Raw genomic sequence first — 22,077 nt, 5'->3', positions numbered from 1 at the left:
GTGTCCCTGGGGAAACCAGCCAAGGAAGAAAAATTTGGCCCATTATCCAATCCAGAAGCAGGTATCAGAGATTCCTTCAAAGCCCAGCAGGTGTCTGCAGCCATGGCAAGGGGGAGGTCCAGCGCATGGATCCCAGACCAGGGGGCAGGAGGCAGAAAGCGAACCAGCTTGGGAAGCAGGAAGTCTCAGGCAGGGATTTCTTCAGCCTCAGGAAGCTGGAGTCTCTCCAGTGGTTTCTCATCCAACAAGGAACTTCTCAGCTGCCAAATCACACATCCTGACTGACGCCATGTCCCCAGCGAGTGCTGTGGGGGGGGGGTCACCTAGGGAAGACGGAGGCTGGTGCTTCTCTCCAAGGGCCCTCCCACCCCACCCGAAAGCAGGCAGTGGGCAAGTGAGTCAGAGCAGCAGTGGAGGTCACTCTGCGTGACCAGCCTCAGCCAGGACCCATCAGCTTATAAGCCTTGGTATTCACGTCTGCAAAATGGGCCTGATGAAGCTTCACAGGGCTTAGCAAGTGTTGCACCAGCAAAGCAGAGGGAGCAGGGAAAAGCCAATCTCAAATGATACGTGAGTGATATTCCCATCTCTATATAAAATGTGTCAGTGCCTGTGTGTGTCTGTGTGTGCACATTTGTATCAAAATTCCAGAAGAATTCACATATCACATTGGAAGGGAGGGACGTAGAACTGGAGTACACACACTTCATTTCCTACACGTCCCCGTTGCTTTGTTTTCACACTGAGCTGCTATAAATTTAAACATTAAAACATTAAATTTTGTGTCGCCAAGAAGACACACCTCCCCGGAGTCAGCCTGGAGTCTCTCCAGGACAAGCGTGCGGGCTGCACGCTGGCTGCGGTTTCTCATTTCCTTTCCTCATACGTCAGGGGGGAACAAGTTCTGGATTCAGCAGAGCTGAGTTCAAATCCATGCTCTGCCACTGGCCGGCTGTGCGTCCCTGGGTAAGTCGCTTGCCCTCTCTGAGCCTCAAATCCTCCTTGCTGCATTCTATTTCTGGCGATACAAACCAGGAGAGGTAACCAGCCCCTGAAGGCACGGCCAGGGCCAGATCCACTGGGGGAGGCTGCCAGTGTCTTGGCAGAGGTACCAGGAGACCACATGAGCTGGTTTGGGGAACCGTGGCCCAAGGAAAGCGTCAGAAAAGTCCAGCAGACCCAGAGTACTTGGTCTCCACCTCCCCAGGCGGGACCCCTGGTTGGTGTCAGTGCTGAGCAGTTGGCAACAGGGCCGCCCCAGCAGCCCCAGCCCCAGAAAGGAAGGACTCAGGGTGGGGTCCACAGAGACCATCCCTGTGGAGGGGGAAAGGGTGTTTCTCATCCAGAACTGAGGGAGGGGACCCCAAGCACGAAAGGAGCAGAGGAGCCTGCAGGAGGAGAGAGGGAATTTTCCTCTTTGTTCGAGCGTCTGCTTAGCCAGCAGCAAGGGGACCGCCCAGGGCAGAGGCGCTGAGGGAACCCCAGGCTTTGCCGGCTCTCGGAGGTGGGGCTGACCCATTGTGGGCAGTGGGACTCTGCAGGGGTCTGTGGGCACCTGCCGCAGCCTCGACTCAAATCAGGAGGGCGGGGTTTGGTCAGAGGGGGCTTCTGTCCTCTGCTTTCCTCGGAGCTACAGCGACTCTCTCTGGGTTCCAGGAACAGCTGCTCCCTGGACCCCCGGCCCTGGCGGTGGAGACAGCTCTTGGACGATGCTACCCCAGGGGGCTTCCCCCTCCCCCACGGCTTCCCTGGACGCTGCCCACAGCCTTCTTCAACCCCCTCCTTCAGCCCATTTTGAGATCCCTGCCAGGACCCCACTGCCACATTCCCCAAAGTGAGGGGACTCCCAGACAAACCAATCTTGTGGGCGTTGGCATTTGTACAGGCATAAAGGAAAAACTACTCCAGCTGTTGGAATGGGAAGGGGGAGTGGAAGGTAGAATTTTGCTTATAAAGGCCTACACTTACCAAGTGTTTCCTTTTCTTATGCAAAAGCTGTATAGCATTTTTAGTTATACTTACTGATCTACATAATTGTAAATTATATTTTTAAAGGAAATTGCTTAGCATCATGCCTGACACATGGTAGGACTCAATCTACGTGATTGGTAAGAAAGCAGAGAGGGTTGTGGTTAAAAACAAGGACTCCAGGTACAGACAGCTTGGTTCAAATTCAGAACAGCTGTGTGACTTTGGGCCAGTCTCCATACCTCTCTGTGCCTCAGTTTTCTAACTTGAAAATGGGGGCTAATAACAAGGTGACTGTGACAATTAAATGAGTTGAAATGAGGAAAGTGCTTACAACAAGCATCCCCAGCACACAGTCGGTACCCAGCGTGCTTGGCTTTATTACTCTGATGGCAGAACAGGGACATGGGCACCAGCCATGACCTTGGGACCCTCTGGCACAAACATGAGGAAACTTCCTGGCTTCGAACATCCCTCATGCATTCCTGTGGCCCTTCGCAGGGAGGAGTCTCTCAGGAGAGGAGCGAGTGCCCAGTTTGGGGACAGACAGGCCATGGTCAAAGCCGGACTCTGCCACTGGTCGGTTGTGTGACCTTGGGAAGGTGACTTGCCTACTCTGAGCATCATAGTCCTCGTCCATGAACAGGACACGATGATAGGCTGAAGGAGATTAGAGGAGAGAGCTGACGTGCGTGCCTTCCCTTGGGTTCCCTGGAAGTCGATCCTGATGCAAAGATTCGAATGCAAATATTTCATCTGGAGGTGACCCTAAGACAAGAATTCAACCGGGAGGCAATCCCAGGAAACACCAGTAGGGCAGCGGGGAAGCGAGATGGGAAGGAAAACCCAGCAGTCAGGGGGACTCATTAGAGGAACGTCCACTGTGGGCAGCAGGGGCTCGGCCCTGCCTGGTGCCTCTGGGAGACAGCACAGGACACGCACCTCGGAGTCATCCCAGAGCGAGGGGACAGAGGCATCGATCCACCGACACCCACCCGCCATTACTCAGGGCCGCTTCCAAGGGTGTTATTTCTCCAGAATGTCCTGCCCTGTCCCCAGGGTCAGACCTGGGGACAGGGCAGGGGCTCTGACATCAGCTCCAGTGGTGAGCAGGAGCACAGCCGGTGTGGCCTGTTACAGCCGCTCAGTGACACCGACACACACACACGCGTGCACACACCACAGTCACGCTCCAACACAGTATGTAAGCACACACACACATGCACACAAACACACGTGAACCCACACATGCACATATCGTACACACTAACATACACACAGGCACATGCTCACGTATGTCACAAAAACAAACACACAGACATTGAACTAATGGAGACCAGACTGCTTAGAGCCCGTTGTCCCCAAACCATCCAGCAGAAGAGGGAGCGGCCTTCACACTCAGGAGAGGAAGGAGACCCCCCGCAGGGAAGCCCCTGACGGGACCAGGCCTGGGTGTGGTTTGAGAACTGCACACTCAGGTGCGGCAGAGTCCCGGGGACCCACAGACGTCAAGTGTCCCCGCTCCCTCTCTCGTCCATTCGCCATCACTCCCCTCGGGGATCCCAAAGCCTGTCGGAGTGGGAGAGGAGAATCTGACACCCTGACGTGTAAGTGACTCTTTGAAGGAGTTTGCTGCATCGTGGAGCAAGGATGTGGAGCAGCAGCTGCTGGGAAAGTGAAGCCCATAGAAATTTCTTTGACAATGAGGAAATAGCGGCATTATCTGTAAACCAGTGGCAATGACGCAACAGAGTGCAGGACACACAGCCAACATACAAAACTCAATTCCATTTCTGTATTCCAGGGGTCAGCAAACTGTGGTCTATGGACCAAATATGGCCTACGGCCTGTGTTTTATGGTCTATGAGCTAAGAATGGTTTTTATATTTTAGAAGATTATAAAAGGAAAAGAAGGAGAAGGAACCAGAAGGGACATCCAAGGCCTAAAATATTTACATGGCCCTTTATAGGAAAAGTGTGCCAACCCCTACCATGTAAAATAGTATAAGCAATGTGAAAGTAAATGTTTGAAACTATAAATTTTTTTAGTCTCCTGCACCAGAAAAAGTGAAATTCTCAGCTGTAAATTCAACAAAATACATGCAGGATCCTCATGGTGAAAGCTTCAAGACATTGATGAAAGAAATGCAAGAAGACATAAATAAATGGAGAGGTATACAATGTTCATGGATTGGAAGACTCAATATCGTGAAGATGTTAATTCTTTTTCAATTGATCTACAGATTCAAAGAAATCTCAGCCCAAATCCCAGCAGGTCCTTTTGTAGAAATAGACCTGCTGATTATAAAATCTACATAAAAATACATACGACATAGAATAGCCAAAAATTAATTGAAAAGAAAAAACAGGCCGGGCAAGGTGGCTCATGCCTGTAATCCTAGCACTCTGGGAGGCCGAGGCAGGTGAATCGCTCAAGGTCAGGAGTTTGAGACCAGCCTGAGCAAGAGCAAGACCCTGTCTCTACTAAAAATAGAAAGAAATTATCTGGCCAACTAAAATATATATAGAAAAAATTAGCCGGGCATGGTGGCGCATGCCTGTAGTCCCAGCTACTCGGGAGGCTGAGGCAGTAGGATCGCTTAAGCCCAGGAGTTTGAGGTTGCTGTGAGCTAGGCTGATGCCACGGCACTCACTCTAGCCTGGGCAACAAAGCGACACTCTGTCTCAAAAAAAAAAAAAAAAGAAAAAACATACTTAAAGCATGCTAATTACCCCTTTCAAGGCATACTATTATATAAAGCCATAGTAACCATGACTATGCGGTATTGGCAAAAGATGGACCATAACAGGGAGTTCAGAAATACATCCACCCAAATTTGGTCAATTGATTTTTTACAAACCTGCAAGCCATTTGAACACTAAAAGAATAATCTTTTCAAAAATGAAGCTGGAATAATTGGATGCCCACATGCAATAATTAAAAACAATGAATAAACAAATAAAAATAAATATGATCAATTTAAGAAATAAAAATAAGTCAAACCTTACCTCACACCTTACACAAAATTTTACTAAATAGAGATCATAGAATTCAATGTTAATCTAAAACTATAAAACTTTTAGAAGAAAACATAGAAGAAAATGACTGTGACTGTTGGTTAGGAAAAGAGTTCTCCCATGTAACAGTGTAAACATAATTCATAAAAGGAAAAAATTGATAAATTATACTTCATACAAATTTAAAACTTTTGCTGTATGAAAGAAACTTAATGAAAAGACCAGCCACAGACTGGGAGAAAACCCTTGCAAATCACATATCTGACGAAGGGCTTGTATGCAAAATGTATACAGAAGTCTCAGAATCCAACAATAAGAAAGTAAACAACCTATGGAAAATTAATGGGCATGAGATTTGAATAGACACTTCACCAAAGAAGATATACAAGTGGCCAATAGGCACATGAAAAGGTGTTCAACACCATAATTCATCAGTAAATGCAAATTAAAGTCTCAGTGATACACCAGCGCACACGCATAAGGATGGCTGGAAAAAAACTGACACCGCCAAGTGCCAGTGAGTTCGTGGAGGAACTAGAATTTGCAGACATTATTGACAGGGATTAAAAATGACAGCACTTTAGGAATGGTTTGGCAGTTTCTTAGAATGTCAAAAGTGCATTTATAATATGATCCATCCATTCCACTATGACAGCTATGAAAACGCAAGTTCTCATGAAAATCTGCACACAAATATTCATAGCAGTTTTATTCAAAACTGAAAACAATTCACAGATCCTTTAACTGGTGAGAAAAAGTGGCCCATCTGTGCTCAGAAATGAGTACTAAATATTACAAACTTTATTTATGAAAATTTGAATATAATTATAAGATGATACAGAGGGTGATTAATTACACAGATTATTTGCCTAAATATACTATGAAAGGCTACATAAAAGTACAAGTGTTTATCTTTATGATGAAGAAGAAACTGGGCAAATGAAGGCTATATGTAGCATTCATATTTCTCACTGGGTGAATTTTATTTTGTACATGAGTGAATGTATTTCCTGTGAAATTACTACAGTTGAAAATTTAGGCACCATCTGTCAAAGGGTCCAATCTGCTAAGTGGTTCCCAGGTGATCTGATGTGCCAAGCGCTGAGACCCCCTTTGAAAACCACTTTCTCTGCAGGTTAAGGCATGACCTCTGAAGCCACACTGATCACATTCACTCCAACTCCACCTACCACTGACCTTAAGCAAGTGAGTTAATCTCTCCAATCCATAAAACCAGTGTGAGGAAGAAATCGACATATTTACCTGGGGGAGCTGGAGTATCACCTTCTCCCTTCTCAGTGGTCTACCTCTGTTAATAGAACCAAAAAGTCAGTGTCTGTGGAGTCTCCAGGCCATACCTGTTCTGTGAAATGTGTCTCACCACACCCATATCTACTATGAATATTTGTGCATCTATTGCTACAAAAATGACGTATCTACCCCAACATTATTTGATGAAGAGTAACTCAATTTGTAATTGACAAAGATATCTCAAGCCATCAGTGTGTATGCAGAGAATTCCTCAAAAGTGAGACAAAGCACTTTTAAATTGTTTCCTAACCTAATGCCATCTTTCTAAAAAATAAAGGGTGCCTTGAATACTTAACACAAATATTTTAAAGACAGCCAAATAATATTTCATAAGATGATTTAATGCCACGGAAAGATGTTTATGACATATTCCTATGTGAATGACAAGATTAACAAAAAATAAAATAGCATTTTTTTTTTGTTGAAATAAAACCACATAACATAAAACTAACCATTTTAAGCATTTTAAGATGTACAATTCCATAGCATTTAGTAAGTTCACAATGTTGTGCAACCTTCACCACTATCTAGGTCCAGGACATTCTCATCATTCCAAGAGGAAATTCTTTGCTTAGGAAGCGGTTACTTCCCATTTCCACCTCCCCAAGCTCCTGGCAACCACCAATCTGCCTTCTGTCTCTATGTATTTGCCTAGTCTGGACATTTTATATAAACAAATCATAAAGTATGTGAACTTTCATGACTGACTTCTCTCCTACAGTTTAATATGTTCAAGGTTCACCCACGTTGTAATATGAAAAATTACTTTTTTATGGCTAATTTGTGTGGATGGAGGACACTTTGTTTACCCATTTATCTCTCAGTGCCTATTTGTTTTTTTTTTTTTTTTTATATAGATGGTGAAAATCTATAACAAAATCCTGGATAGTGGTAACTTATGGGGGAAGACTGAGGGTTATGATTATGGAGGAATACACAACGGACATCAAAGGTTCTGGTAATGTTCTGTCATTACGTTGGATGGTGGGTATATAAGTGTATGTTTCATTTGTATTATTTATTCTATACATATGTTATATAGTCTTTTTTGACATATTTTTATAATGAAAATGATCAAATAATTATATATATGTATTTTTTAAGTTGAGTAAATTTAATTTAATGGAAAATTGACTGCATTGTTTTTATTTTTCCTATTTTCTAGCAGACTGGTGAAAATATCTTTTTTTTTCCAGCATATTATGGGGGTACAAATGCTTAGGTTACATATATTGCCCTTGCCCCTCCTTCCCCCTGAGTCAGAGCTTCAAGTGTGTCCATCCCCCAGACGGTGCGCATCGCACTTATTATGTATGTATATACCAATCCCCTCCTCCCCTCTCCCATCTTCCCAACGCCCAATGAATGTTATTCCTATATGTTCACTTAGGTGTTGATCAGTTAAAACCAATTTGATGGTGAGTACATGTGGTGCTTATTTTTCCATTCTTGGGATACTTCACGTAGTAGAATGGGTTCCAGCTCTATCTAGGAAAATATAAGAGGTGCTATATCACCACTGTTTCTCATAGCTGAATAGTACTCCGTGGTATACATATATCACATTTTATTAATCCACTCATGTATTGATGGGCACTTGGGTTGTTTCCACATCTTTGCAATTGTGAATTGTCCTGCCATAAACATTCAAGGGCAGATGTTTTCTTTATAGAATGTCTTTTGTTCTTTTGGGTAGATGTCCAGTAATGGGATTGCTGAATCAAATGGTATACCTACCTGTATCTCTCTGAGGTATCGCCGTATTGCTTTCCACAGAGGTTGCACCAGTTTGCAGTCCCACCAGCAGTGTATGAATGTTCCAAGAGACTCCTGGAATTGATAAATGAATTCAGTAAAGTCTCAGGATACAAAATCAATACACACTAATCAGAAGCATTCATATATGCCAAAAACAGTCAAACTGAGAACCAAATCAAAGACTCAATACCCTTCACAATAGCAACAAAGAAAATAAAGTACCTAGGAATATATTTAACTAAGGAGGTAAAAGACCTCTATAGGGAGAACTATGAAACACTAAAGAAGGAAATAGCAGAGGATGTAAACAGGTGGAAAACCATACCATGCTTGTGGATGGGAAGAATCAACATTGTTGAAATGTCTGTACTACCCAAAGTGATCTACAGATTCAATGCAATCCCTATTAAAATACCAACATCAATTTTCGCAGATATAGAAAAAATAATTTTACACTTCGTATGGAACCAGAGAAGACCCCATGTAGCAAAAGCAATCCTAGACAAAAAGAACAAAATGGGAGGCATCAATTTACCAGACTTCAAACTATACTATAAGGCAATAGTAACTAAAACAGCGTGGTACTGGCATAAGAACAGAGACATAGACCAATGGAATAGAACTGAGAACCCAGATATAAAACCATCCTCATATAGCCATCTAATCTTTGACAAAACAGACAAAAACATACACTGGGGAAAAGAATCCTTATTTAATAAATGGTGCTGGGAAAACTGGATAGCCACATGTAGAAGACTGAAACAGGATCTACACCTTTCACCTCTCACAAAAATCAACTCATGGTGGATAACAGGCTTAAACCTAAGGAGTGAAACTGTAAGAATTCTGGAGGAAAACGTTGGAAATACTCTTCTAGACATTGGCCTAGGCAAAGAATTTATGAAGAAGACCCTAAAGGCAATCACAGCAACAACAAAAATAAATAAATGAGACCTGGTCAAATTAAAAAGCTTCTGCACAGCCAAAGAAGCTATCATGAGAGCAAACAGACCACCTATAGAATGGGAGAAAATATTTGCATGCTGCACATCCGATAAAGAGCTGATAACTAGAATCTACTTAGAACTCAGGAAAATCAGCAAGAAAAAATCAAACAACCCTATCAAAAAGTGGACAAAGTACATGAACAGAAACTTTTCAAAAGAAGACAGAAAGATGGCCAACAAACGTATGAAAAAATGCTCAACATCTCTAATCATCAGGGAAATGCAAATCAAAACCACAATGAGATATCACTTATCTCCAGTGAGAATGGCCTTTATCAAAACGTCCTGAAACAATAAATATTAGCATGGATGCGGAGAGATAGGAACACTCAGTGCCTATTTGGATTGCTTCCGCCTCTTGGCAATTGTGATTAGGGCTGCCATGAACATTTGCATACAAGCTTTTTGTTTGAACACCTGTTTTCAATTCTTTTGAGTCTATACCTAGCAGTGAAATATACTGTATTCGGATAGGGTCATAGGACAGTTCTGTGCTTCACTTTTGATGAACCTCCAAACTGTTATCCACAGAACCTGCATCATTTTACGTTCCCACCAGGAAGGTGTGAGGCTTCTTATTTCTCTGCCGACACTTGTTATTTTCCCGTTTTCATAATAGATTCTAGCCGTCCTAGGGGCTGTGAAGTGGCACCACACCGTGGTTTGATCTGTGTCTCCCTAGTGACCAATGATGTTGAGCATCTTCTCGTGGCTTCTTTGTGTTTAACGTAGCATTTTAAGCAGAAAAGTACATACAAATGGAATTCATTTGGATGTCAATAAAAGTTTTCACACATAAAAAGATTACATATAAATTAAAAACCTGGAAGTGCATGTGAGAGAATGTTAACAATGTTTATTTTGACATGCTGTGATGATGTAGGATTTTCCTTTCTTACTTTTGCTTACTTGTATTTTTTCTATAAATACGCATCTTTTCAATAAAAAGTGTAAATAAGAACTCCAAAGGCAAAAAAACCAAATTTGACTTTTATCTTAGAATATACATCTAATTCCACTCTAATTAGATATATATTCTAAGATAAAAGTCCTTCCATTCTAATTAGGTCTGTGACCCCTCCCGCTTCGACCCAGAAAACATCAAGGAGAGGTCACCTCTGGCTTTTAGTCCCTTCTCCGAAGGGCCCAGGGGAGGGTGCTGTGTGGCCCAGGCAGGGATGGGGTGATGGGTGCGGGGGTTTGGGCATGACAGTGGGAAAAGGTGGGGGAAGGGAGCTGCAGATGGTCACAGATCGACTGTCCTTCCCCCTCCCACCCCTCCCCCACCTCCGCTGAGGTTAAGGGCAAAGTTCCACAGAATGGGGTCCCTGGGAGGGGACGGCGGTGTGCTCAGAGCCCCCTTCCCCTGGCTGCTGTTGTGAGTTGGGGGCTACAGTCTGGAAACTGAGCCATTGACACAGGTTTGTCCCGCTGCCCCTCGTGTGTCTACACACCCATCCATCCTTCTCTCTGCCCCCGGGGGCTTGAGAGTACGCGCCCTAGGACACACCGACATTTCAGCGCAATAGTGTGAAAAACACTTGGAGGGGAGAGACATGGCTAACTTATTATGGGCTATTTGTTACGTGTGATAATAGCTATCATACTATGGGCTATTTCTTACATGTGACAATGGCATGGTGGCTCTATCTATAAAAGTGTTAGCTTTGCATAGTGTCAGTATCACAGCCAATGAGGTTTATCCGAGGCGTGATTATTGCTACAAAAATAAACAAATAAATAAGTAAATAAATAAAATAAAGTGTCACGTGTCAGAGGTCCATACTGAAGTCATTATGGGTTAAGTAATACAGTGCTTGGGATTTTTCTCAGCAATGCTATAGCCAATTCATGGCAGGGTTATAGATGAAGCAGAACCGGTTTAGTGTTTACAACTATTGAAGCTGAGACATCAAAAATCGTTACTTTTTTTCTTCTACTTTTGTGTCTATTGGAAATTTCCACATAAAATGTAATCGATGCAATTTATCTGTTATTAACTATTTAAAAAGAAAACTACATGATGAGTGCGTTGCGCACCGTCTGGGGAATGGTCACGCTTGAAGGTGCTGACTCGGGGAGGGGGGGTGCGAGGAGGGGATGGGTGTGTACCTACATGATGGGTGCAACGTGCACTGTCTGGGGAATGGACACGCCTGGAGCTTTGACTTGGGGGGACAGGCGGTACATGGGCAACGTATGTAACCTGAACTTTTGTACCCCCCATAATAAGCTGAAATAAAAAAAAAAAAGAAAAGAAAAGAAAAACGTCATTTAAAAGGAAAATCAGTGAAGTTGGAGTACCAAGGAAATGTCTTAGCCTGTAAAAGGCAACTACTCATGAACCTTCCATAAATATCATGCTTAACAGTGAAATGTTGAGAACATTCTATTCTAAATAAGAAACAGTCTGTGCATTCCCACTGTTGTTATTTCTCTTTAACATTGTAACGTGGGATCTAGCCAAGGATGTATGAAAAAAATCAGAAATGTATTAAAGATTGAAAAGGATGATACAGAACTATCACAATTCAGAGATGTGACTAGTTTATTCAGAGATACAAAAGAATCTACCGAAACAACTTCTTTTTTTGTTTGTTTGTTTGTTTGTTTTTGTTGTTGTTGTTGTTCTATGTCAGCAGGCATGAACAAACAACTTCTTAGAATTTTTAAGTATGTACTAAGTTTTTCATTCCAAATCAGTACGCAAAGATTAATTGCATTTGAATGCAACAAGAACAAATTGAAAGAAAAAAAGAAATATATAGAAAGGTTATATTTACAACAGTGTAAAATATACATATCATAACAAATTCAGATATTTTAATGTCTGTAAGTGAAGAATTAACAAAACTGTGTACAAACACATACAAGAAGGCCCCAATAAATAGTTAGTTATAACCTGTTCCTGAATTAGAAGCTCATATTGTCAAGATGTAACTCTCAGAACTGCTGTAAGAACTTATACTGAGGGAGAGACATGAGCAGGATGGTGGAATAGGAGATCCCAGCCTTTCTGCCCTCTACAAAGAGCAACAATTTGGAGCTAGTCATGAATGAACCTAACTCTGGAAGAGCTCCGGAGTCCACTTAAGAAGGTTCAGCAACACCGTGGAAGATGTAAATGAGAATAACCACACGAAAAGGGGAGCAGGAAGCTTCATCTGGGCTGGATCACCCCATCGCCACGTCAGCCCTGCCCAGCACGAGAGGGAAGTCCCTGGCTCAAGAGTGCCCCTTGCAGGGTACAGGAGAGTCAGGTGGACAACCGGCATCCCCAGGCTTTGGAGCACTACTAGAATGACTGGCTTCACTTTCGCCCGCTGAAATTGCTGTGGGAACCAGCACAGCTGAGCGGTCTGCAGACAGTGGGGAGCAAGGAAGAGGGACAGGGGTTACCCGTGTCAGCCACGCAGTGTGAGCTACCTGGTGCCCAGGGACCTACTGGGCACAGGCCTCCAGCAAACTCCTCTGCTGAGCACCTAGTAGGACTCCAGGCTGCTGTGCACCCCCCACCTCGCAGTGCGCCAAGGACCACCAGTGCTCACCACTGCAGACCCTGGGGGGCTGAACACACAGGACCTAGCAGCTCTTGACCCTGAAGAAACCAACAGCCAGCTCAGCAGTGGCGGACCTCCTGCAGCTGTCACCACTAAGGGCCCCGTGATCTTTCCCCTTTGCAGTCTCCAGGTGCCTGAGCCAACATCCTTCCCTCCGTCCCGGCCTCTTCCTTCTCTTTCCCCGCCCTCCCACGCAAAAGCCCGGTCACCACCCTCCTCCTCCTCTTCCCTTCCTTTCCCCAGACTGTGCCCCAAATTCTGTTTTATTCCATTTCTCATACAGAACAAAAAATTTAAAGAACTCCCTGCCCACTAGCTTGCACCTTTACACCTGCTCACTCTCTCAGTCTCTCTCTCTCCCACCCCACTTGTATTCTGACATTCTTCCCTCAACTCAACTCAAAATATACTGCCCCCTCCATTAGGGTACATCTCTCCCAAAGACAGTGAGAGGAACTACAAATATTAAAGCATTTTTTTCTGAGACAAATAGATTATTTTCCTTTGTAAATGTCTTCTAATTAAAAGGATAATATTTATTAAACACTGGTCACAGTGCCTGAGACATAGAAAAGGTGCAATGCTTAGTGGCATTAATATTATCATTATGCCATTCTAGTTTTTTCTTATATTAGGGGAAAATAAAATCTTTCTTTGCTTCCCCACACAAGAAGAATCATGTGTATAAGTGCCCAGACACATCCGTGTGATGATCCCCACCTGCCCATAGAAGGAAAACATGTTTATAGACACAGGTAACGAGATGAAGTTCATCACAATGAGTCACAAACAAGAGATGATGATCGCTTGAGCCTAAGCAAGAAGTGGGGGAAACAATAGCTGGCATGTATCAGACACCCGCTGGTGTGGGTGTTTTCACACCTGAATCCTTACAACAGTCCCACGGAGACAGACACTGTCATCCCCACCCTCCTGTCATATTTCTCCACCACCTAGCTGGCCATCGGGAGACTGGGGTGGAGAATCTTCTGCAGAAGCTTTCTTTATTTTTTTTTTATTTCAGCATCTCATGGGGGTACAAAAGTTTAGGTTACGTATATTGCCCCCCCCACCCCCGAGTCAGAGCTTAAAGCATGTCCATCCCCTAGACGGTGCACATCGCACTCATTATGTATGTACACACCCATCCCCTCCCCCCCACATCTGCCCGACACCCGATTAATGTTATTCCTAAATGTGCTCTTAGGTGATGATCAGTGAAACCAATGTGATGGTGAGTCCATGTGGTGCTTATTTTTCCATTCTTGGGTTACTTCACTTATTAGAATGCGTTCCAGCTCTTTCCAAGAAAATACAACAGGTGCTAGATCACCATTATTTCTTATAGCTGAATAGTACTCCATGGTATACATATACCACATTTTACTAATCCACTCATGTATTGATGGGCACTTGGGTTGTTTCCATATCTTCGCAATTGCTAATTGTGCTGCTATAAACATTCAGGTACAGATGTCTTTGTTATAGAATGTCTTTTGTTTTTTTGGGTAGATACCCAATAATGGGATTGCTGGATTAAATGGTAGATCTACTTGTATCTCTTTGAGGTATCTCCATATTGCTTTCCATAGAGGTTGCACTAGTTTGCAGTCCCACCAGCCATGTAGGAGTGTTCCTGTCTCTCCGCATCCACGCCAACATTTGTTGTTATGGGACTTTTTGATAAAGGCCATTCTCACTGAAGTTAAGTGGTATCTCATTGTGGTTTTCATTTGCATCAGGTAAGAGAGCAGAATCAAGGGAGTCCAAATAAGGAAAGAAGAGATCAAACTCTCACTCTTTGCTGATGATATGATGTTATATCTAGAAAACCCCAAGGATTCAACCAAGAGACTCCTGGAATTGATCAATGAATTCAATAAAGTCTCAGGATACAAAATCAATACACACAAATCAGAGGCATTCATATATGCCAATAACAGTCAAACGGAGAATCAAATTAAGGACTCAATACCCTTCAAAATAGCAACAAAGAAAATAAAATACCTAGGAATATATTTAACTAAGGAGGTAAAGGACCTCTATAGGGAGAACTACGAAACACTGAGGAAGGAAATCGCAGAGCATGTAAATAGGTGGAAAACCATACCATGCTCGTGGATTGGAAGAATCAACATTGTTAAAATGTCTATACTGCCCAAAGTGATCTACAGATTCAATGCAATCCCTATTAAATTACCAACATCATTTTTCACAGATATAGAAAAAATAATTTTATGCTTTGTATGGAACCAGAGAAGACCCCATTTAGCAAAAGCAATTTTAAGCAACAAAAACAAAATGGGAGGTATTAATTTGCCAGAATTCAAACTATACTACAAGGCTGTGATTATTAAAACTGCTTGGTATTGGCACAAGTGCAGGGACACAGACCAGTGGAACAGAACAGAAAATCCAAATATAAAACCATCCTCATATAGCCACCTAATCTTTGACAAAAACATACTCTGGGGAAAAGATTCCTTATTTAATAAATGGTGCTGGGAAAACTGGATAGCCACATGTAGAAGACTAAAACAGGACACACAGCTTTCACCTCTCACAAAAATCAAATCACAGTGGATAACAGACTTAAACCTTAGGTCGGAAACTATTGAATAGAAATCTTTCAAAAGAAGATACAAAAATGGCTAACAAACATATGAAAAAATGTTCAACATCTCTAATCATCAGGGAAATGCAAATCAAAACCACAATGAGATATCACTTAACTCCAGTGAGAATGGCCTTTATCAAAAAGTCCCAAAACAATACATGTTGCTGTGGATGCAGAGAGACAGGAACACTCATGCACTGCTGGTGGGACTGCAAACTAGTGCAACCCCTGTGGAGAACAATATGGAGGTACCTTAAACAGATTCAAGTAGACCTACCATTCGATCCAGCAATCCCATTATTGGGCATCTACCCGGAAGAACAAAAGTCATTCTATAAAAAAGACACCTGCACCCAAATGTTTATAGCAGCACAATTCACAATTGCAAAGATGTGGAAAGAACCCAAATGCCCATCAATTCATGAATGGATTAGCAAAATGTGGTATATGTATACCATGTAATATTACTCAGCTATAAGAAATAACAGTGATATGGCATCTCTTTGGTTCTCCTGGAGAGAGTTGGAACCCATTCTATTAAGTGAAGTATCCCAAGAATGGAAAAATAAGCTCCACATGTACTCACCAGCAAACTGGTTTCCCTGATCATCACCTAAGTGCACATTTGGGAATAACACCAATTGGGTATCAGACAGAGGTGGGGGCTGGGGGGAAGGGATGGATGTATACCTACTTGATGAGTGTGATGCACACTGCCTGGGGAATGGACATGCTTGAAGTTCTGACTGGGGGGGATGGGGGTGGGGGGAGGGGATGGGTGCATACCTACATGATGAGTGCGATGCTCACTGTCTAGGGAATGGACACGCTTGAAGCTCAGACTCAGGGGGGGGGATGGGGGGGCATGGGCAATATGTATAACCTGGACTTTTGTACCCCCATAATGAGCTGAAATAAAAAAAAAAATAAAAATAAAAAAATAAAAAGCTTTTCAAGGCTAGCCAAGCCAAAGATTGGCCAGACTGCCTCCATTTCCTATATGAATTGGGTAAATTCCTGTCCTCTGAAGGTCCCAAAATAGCAAGTTTCTTTAATGTGTTGCAAAGTGACATTCCAACCTATTAGAACCTTGTAAAGATGAGGTACCAGGCAAGTCTTTCCATAGGGCTTTTTATCAGCTCTGTAAAGTCAGCCTTAATTCCTGAAAGCAATCTGGGCATATCTGAGAATATGCCATTCCAGTCAAAGCCTTGGTAAATAACCGGTGTCTCCAATGGTGTACTGTTATAAAAGAAAGCAGATTCCTATTGACCTTATGCAAATGACTAAATTACCATAAATTAAGAAGACTCACAAATAGTTTCTAAATTCTGGAGATACCAAGTAGAGAGAAAAATAAATGCTTCAAATTCTGCTCACAAAAACATACTTTAATAATTTGTTGTAAGCTATAAATAACCCAAAAGAAGAAAAAAAATTCATGACTTCTGGAAAACAAAACACAAAAAGAATAAAAATTATTTCAACCTATTATAAGTTTAGTTCCATGTAATTAATTTTTTGCTCTCTTTGAGGATGTATTAGCAATCCTCATGAACACATCAGCTTTTTAATTAAGTCTTGGAAGTTTTCCTAGTTCAAATTGTATAATGTCCAAAGTTATCAGAAACCTGTATTCCAGAGTACCCATCAGAATACTTTTTGTAAATTTTCTTGAAGAAGTGAATTTTGGACTGTAGCCAGTTAAAAAATTCTTTAACATAAAACAGTAATTGTCAATGAGAAAAAGTCTTAGAATCACCATGGTTAAAGAGACAATTGACAAAAAACTTGGTTATTCCTGTAGCATACAACAATTTAACATAGTGATAATTATTACTGATAACATATATCAAGACATATCAAAATTTTTAGGAATTTCATGCAATTTTGGAACACATACTTATATAAATATAACCTAAATAACGTTAAACTCCATTTCATTTTTGACAATGCTTTCTGTAACTTTGCATATCAAATAAGCCAGATATGTTTCTCTTGGACTTCTAGAGGCCCTAATATAATTTGAACTTTTGATTTTGGAATGTTTGTGAAATACCAAAGGTTTAAAACACTCCATATCACAAAATAGAATCACAAGTCATCATAAAACAAGTCATTCATTTAACAAAACAATAATTCAAAGATTTTAAAAAACAAAAATCTTTATTCTTTAGTAAAGAAGAGATTCAGTTTCCCAAACAATCATAAGACCTAATAAAGACAAACTGAAACGGAAAGCTAATGAAAAGGTAAACTGAATCTCTTTCCCCTTCTTTTTACAGTTTATTCAAAAGGTGAACAAAAATCTTTTACCACCTGTAATAATATTATATGAAAGTCTTTTTCAATTCAAATTGTATCTTTGTGTTAGTGTATTACTAATGTTAAAAGCTAATTTTTTTTTTTTTTTGAGACAGAGTCTTACTCTGTCACCCTGGCTAGCTAGTGCAGTGGCGTCATCGTAGCTCACTGCAACCTCCAACTCCTGACCTCAAGCAATCCTCCCACCATGGCCTCCCAGAGTGCTAGGTTTATGACAATTTTTTTTTTTTACCATATTTTTCTTTCCCAACTTTTTATATCTATTTAGTTTCATTTGTCATTTTTTTATTCCTTTAATTTAAAACAATTCTGAAAACCTCTTAACTGAGCAAAATTTAACCAAAATCACATCCTTTTGTCTTTTTATAACCTTTTTAAAGGTTGTATATAAAATTATTTTATTTATATCTAGTGGTTTTTAATTACATATATTAGTTTTTTTTTTTTTGTTTTTTTTTTTTTGAGACAGAGTCTCACTCTGTTGCCCAGGCTAGAGTGAGTGCCGTGGCGTCAGCCTAGCTCACAGCAACCTCAAACTCCTGGGCTTAAGTGATCCTACCGCCTCAGCCTCCCGAGTAGCTGGGACTACAGGCATGCGCCACCATGCCCGGCTAATTTTTTTTTGTATATATATATATTTTAGTTGTCCATATAATTTCTTTCTATTTTTAGTAGAGATGGGGTCTCGCTCTTGCTCAGGCTGGTCTCGAACTCCTGACCTCGAGCGATCCACCCGCCTCGGCCTCCGAGAGTGCTAGGATTACAGGCGTGAGCCACCACGCCTGGCCTACATATATTAGTTATAATAACTCTTACTGACCCTTATTTTTAGGGAAAAACCTAGGAAGTTAAGGTAACTTTGAACTCTTGTTACTCTCCAATTTTTTATTAGAAATCTGAACATAGTTACATTTCTTTTTTTTTTTTTTTGGGACAGAGTCTCACTCTGTTCCCCCAGCTAGAGTGCCGTGGCGTCAGCCTACCTCACAGCAACCTCAAACTCCTGAGCTCAAGGGATCCTCCTGCCTCAGCCTCCAGAGTAGCTGGGACTACAGGCACACGACACCATTCCCGGATAATTTTTTATACATATTTTTAGTTGTCCAGCTAATTTCTTTCTATATTTAGTAGAGATGGGGACGGGGGGGGGGGAGGTGGTGGTGGGGGGGCTCTCGCTCTTGCTCAGGCTGGTCTGGAACTCCTGAGCTCAAATGATCCACCTGTCTCGGCCTCCCAGAGCGCTAGGATTAAAGGCGTGAGCCACCATACCTGGCCTAGTTACATTTCTGTAAAAGATGCCAAAGTATACTAACTTAAACTTACGTGTCTGAAGTATATGAACTTAAACTTACATTTAATAGTTATTTCAGTATTTTAATTTGCCTAAAAATGATTCATTTTATGATTATCTATTACTTAATTTAACATGAGTTTAAGATTTCAAACTACTGCAGAAAGCAATTTTGAAACTGACCTACATACCCTCACTACTGTCTTCATCAGTCATGCTGGGTTCCAAGTAGGCACATGCACCCAGGGAATGGTATGAAGGGCTCATCTGGGTCCTGAATTTATATGTCACTGTTGATTTCAAGACTAAGGACAAAGCCATGGAGATAATGTCTAACCCTTCCCAGCCTAGCCATGAGGAACAACTGGGCCAGGGAGAATTTCACATGACCCCCGGCCTTACCCCAGCCATTTGTTTAGAGCCTAGAATCTAATGGCTCTAAGACTAATCAACCAAGTACCAAAAGTATCACAGAAGCAGCAGTTCTATGACCTTAAAACACCTACCAGATATTGTCTAAATTTACCTGACCGGACATAATGTCTAAATTAAAATTCAAAGATATTTTTATTTTACCAACAATTTTAAAACTATCTTTATTTACCAATGATTACCAAAATCACGTGAACTTGAAAAGCATGGTTTATGAGTACTCATATTTTTAAGTTAATTTGGTACCACGTGTAGGCAATATTTAAACATATATAGACATATACATCTACGTAGATACAACATAAAATATTCACATGTACACACAAAGACTTTATAGTTTTGGGTTTAGAATTTTAGCCATAAGACAGATAGAACTTACCAGTTTAAAAGAACAGTTAAATTCAAACTACGCTTTTGTGAATGAAAAAAATAGCTTTTATGTGTTTCACTTGGCCTGAAACCCTCGTGGAGTTTTAGAGAAAACAAGATAACAATTGACATCTCAAAGCACAGAGAGAGAATCTAAACCTTCTTTTTCTTTTTACAACTGCAAATTTTCTTTTTCCTCAAAAACAGGTTTGAATGTGTCAGTTAAAGCTGTGGTCCCCAACCTTTTTGGCACCAGGGACCGGATTCATGGAAGACAATTTTTCCACGGATAGAGGGAGTGGGGCGAAAATCAGGCGGTGATGCGAGTGATGGGGAGGGAGCAGCTGTAAATAGGGATGAAGCTTTGCTTGCCCCACCGCTCACTTCCTGCTGTGGTGGGGGGAACCCCCTTCCTAAATTTCATGGAAGGCCAGTTTTTCCACAGGGGAGGAGTGGGGGGCAGGGAAGGGAATTCTGCTGCCTGGTCCCTAACAGGCTGCTAGGTCCGCCGGGGACCGGGGTTGGGGACCGCAGAGTTAAAGAAAGATTAAAAATGGATATGAAGGCCAAGCACAGTGACGTAATCCTAGCACTTGGAGAGGCCCAGGCTGCAGGATCGCTTGAGCTTAGGAGTTCGAGACCAGCCTGAGCAAAAGGAGACCCCCATCTGTACAAAAAATAGAAAAATCAGCTAGGTGTGGTAGTGCACACCTGTAGTCCCGGCTATGTGGGAGGCCGAAGAAGGAGGATCCCTTGAGCCCAGGAGTGTGAGATTGCAATGAGCTATCGTGTGGCCACTGCACTCTAGCCAGGGTGACAGAATGAGATTTTGTCTCAAAAATAATGATAATAATAAATGAGTACCTGAAAAAGTCAAATGTTATATAAATATAAAACTGAAACAGATTCATTGCCTGACTGAGAATCAAACCCAGGATGTTAGGATGAAAGCACAGACTCTAACCACCAAGACAGAGGGCAAACCATGCTTTGAACTTCACCCAGCATCTGGCCACGCCCCCTACCCCCAACTGACCCTCCTGCCCCGTGCACACCTTCCCGTCCTTCCTCCCCAACTGCTCAGCCTGTACATGCTCCTTGAGGCCTCTCTGCTCCAGGCTCACATCAGCTCCGCCTGCCCTGGCCACATTCACGCCACTGCCCCTCCTCCCCCAGCCCACAGTGAGTGGGGAGAAGCCCCCCACTCACTGTGCTGCCCGTCTCAGGAGCGCCCACCTCCTTCGTTCCGGGGACCCCGGCCATAGAGCCAGATCTGCTGCAGGGCCCCCCCACCAAACTAGTTCCCCCCCCACACACCCTGCCTGGCACTGCCCCTGTGTCACTCCCGGGTTCCTCAGCTGCCCCCTTATCAGAGTATGGTTGGAAAAAGGGCAATGGAATGTTTTATGAGTTGTCTCTCGTAAAACACCCTTTTTGGGAATTAAAACTTTCATTCCATCCTAAGGCCAGTGATCAAAGGGGCAGAAAAATGTTCTTTGTTGTTTGTTCTTTGTTATCTTAAAATTATGTTATAATTCACAACACTGAGTAAATTCCAGATGACTGGAGGACATCGGGCCCTCTGTCCCGTTCCAGTCTTGCTTGGCCTGGTCTGGGCTCCCCTCCTGCTCTGAGGTGACCAGATCCCTCCACTGGACACTGAGTCTGGAATTCCCTGCACACACTCGTGACCCCATTCAGGAGGAAGAAGCAGGGACAGCCCATTAAGTGCGGAAGACCACAGTGTCCCTTCTGGCGAGTGGGGAAAGTTCCTTTGGATTGCAGACACCCAGTGAGCAGGGCCCAGGGAGGGAGCTGGGTCTGAGAGAGGCTATGGCTAGAAATTGTCAGATGTGGCTCCAGGAGTCCAAGGTTTCCAAAGCTCAGGCCTGACGGAGGGGCCTGGACGCTGTCCAGTCTGGGGCGCCGGGGGCGGGGTCTGTTCCTGAGCGCGGCGGGGGAGGGGGGAGGGGGAGGAGGAGGCGGAGGAGGGGGAGGGGGAAGAGGGGGAGGGGGAGGAGGAGAGGGAGGGGGAGGAGGGGAGGGGGAGGGGAGGAGGAGGGGAAGGAGGAGGAGGGGGGAGGGGAAGGGGAGGAGGAGGGGGGAGGAGGGGGGAGGGGAAGGGGAGGAGGAGGGGGGAGGAGGGGGGGAGGAGGCCTTTAACTTCTATGCCCTCCCCTGTGGACGGTGCCCCTGTGCTCTGGGTCCAGTCTTGGCTCCTCCGAGAGGCCCCGGGTGCCTCCGCCGCGGTTCTGTCGTGCAGTCTCCTGTGCTGCGACCTCTACTTGTGACAAGAGCCGCAGGGAGGACGCCGGGAGACCCGCAAGCCGAGAAATGGTGGATGTGCGGGGTCTGGGGTCCCCAGATACGGAGCGGGGGCCGTTTGGGACCGGCCGGAACCGGCTGTCGCTCCGGAGTCTG

At 43.2% G+C, this 22,077-nt stretch overlaps 1 pseudogene; it reads left to right on the top strand.

The window, feature by feature from the left end:
• The first annotated feature begins 10,725 nt into the window (after nucleotides 1-10,725).
• Nucleotides 10,726-10,804, top strand: LOC138380051 (U4 spliceosomal RNA; annotated as a pseudogene).
• Nucleotides 10,805-22,077: the final 11,273 nt, after the last annotated feature.

Source organism: Eulemur rufifrons, unplaced genomic scaffold (genome assembly GCF_041146395.1).
Source record: "Eulemur rufifrons isolate Redbay unplaced genomic scaffold, OSU_ERuf_1 scaffold_261, whole genome shotgun sequence".
Classification (NCBI taxonomy): Eukaryota; Metazoa; Chordata; class Mammalia; order Primates; family Lemuridae; genus Eulemur; species Eulemur rufifrons.
The sequence above is the reverse complement of the archived record's forward strand: the minus strand, read 5'-3'. Positions and strand labels throughout refer to the sequence as shown.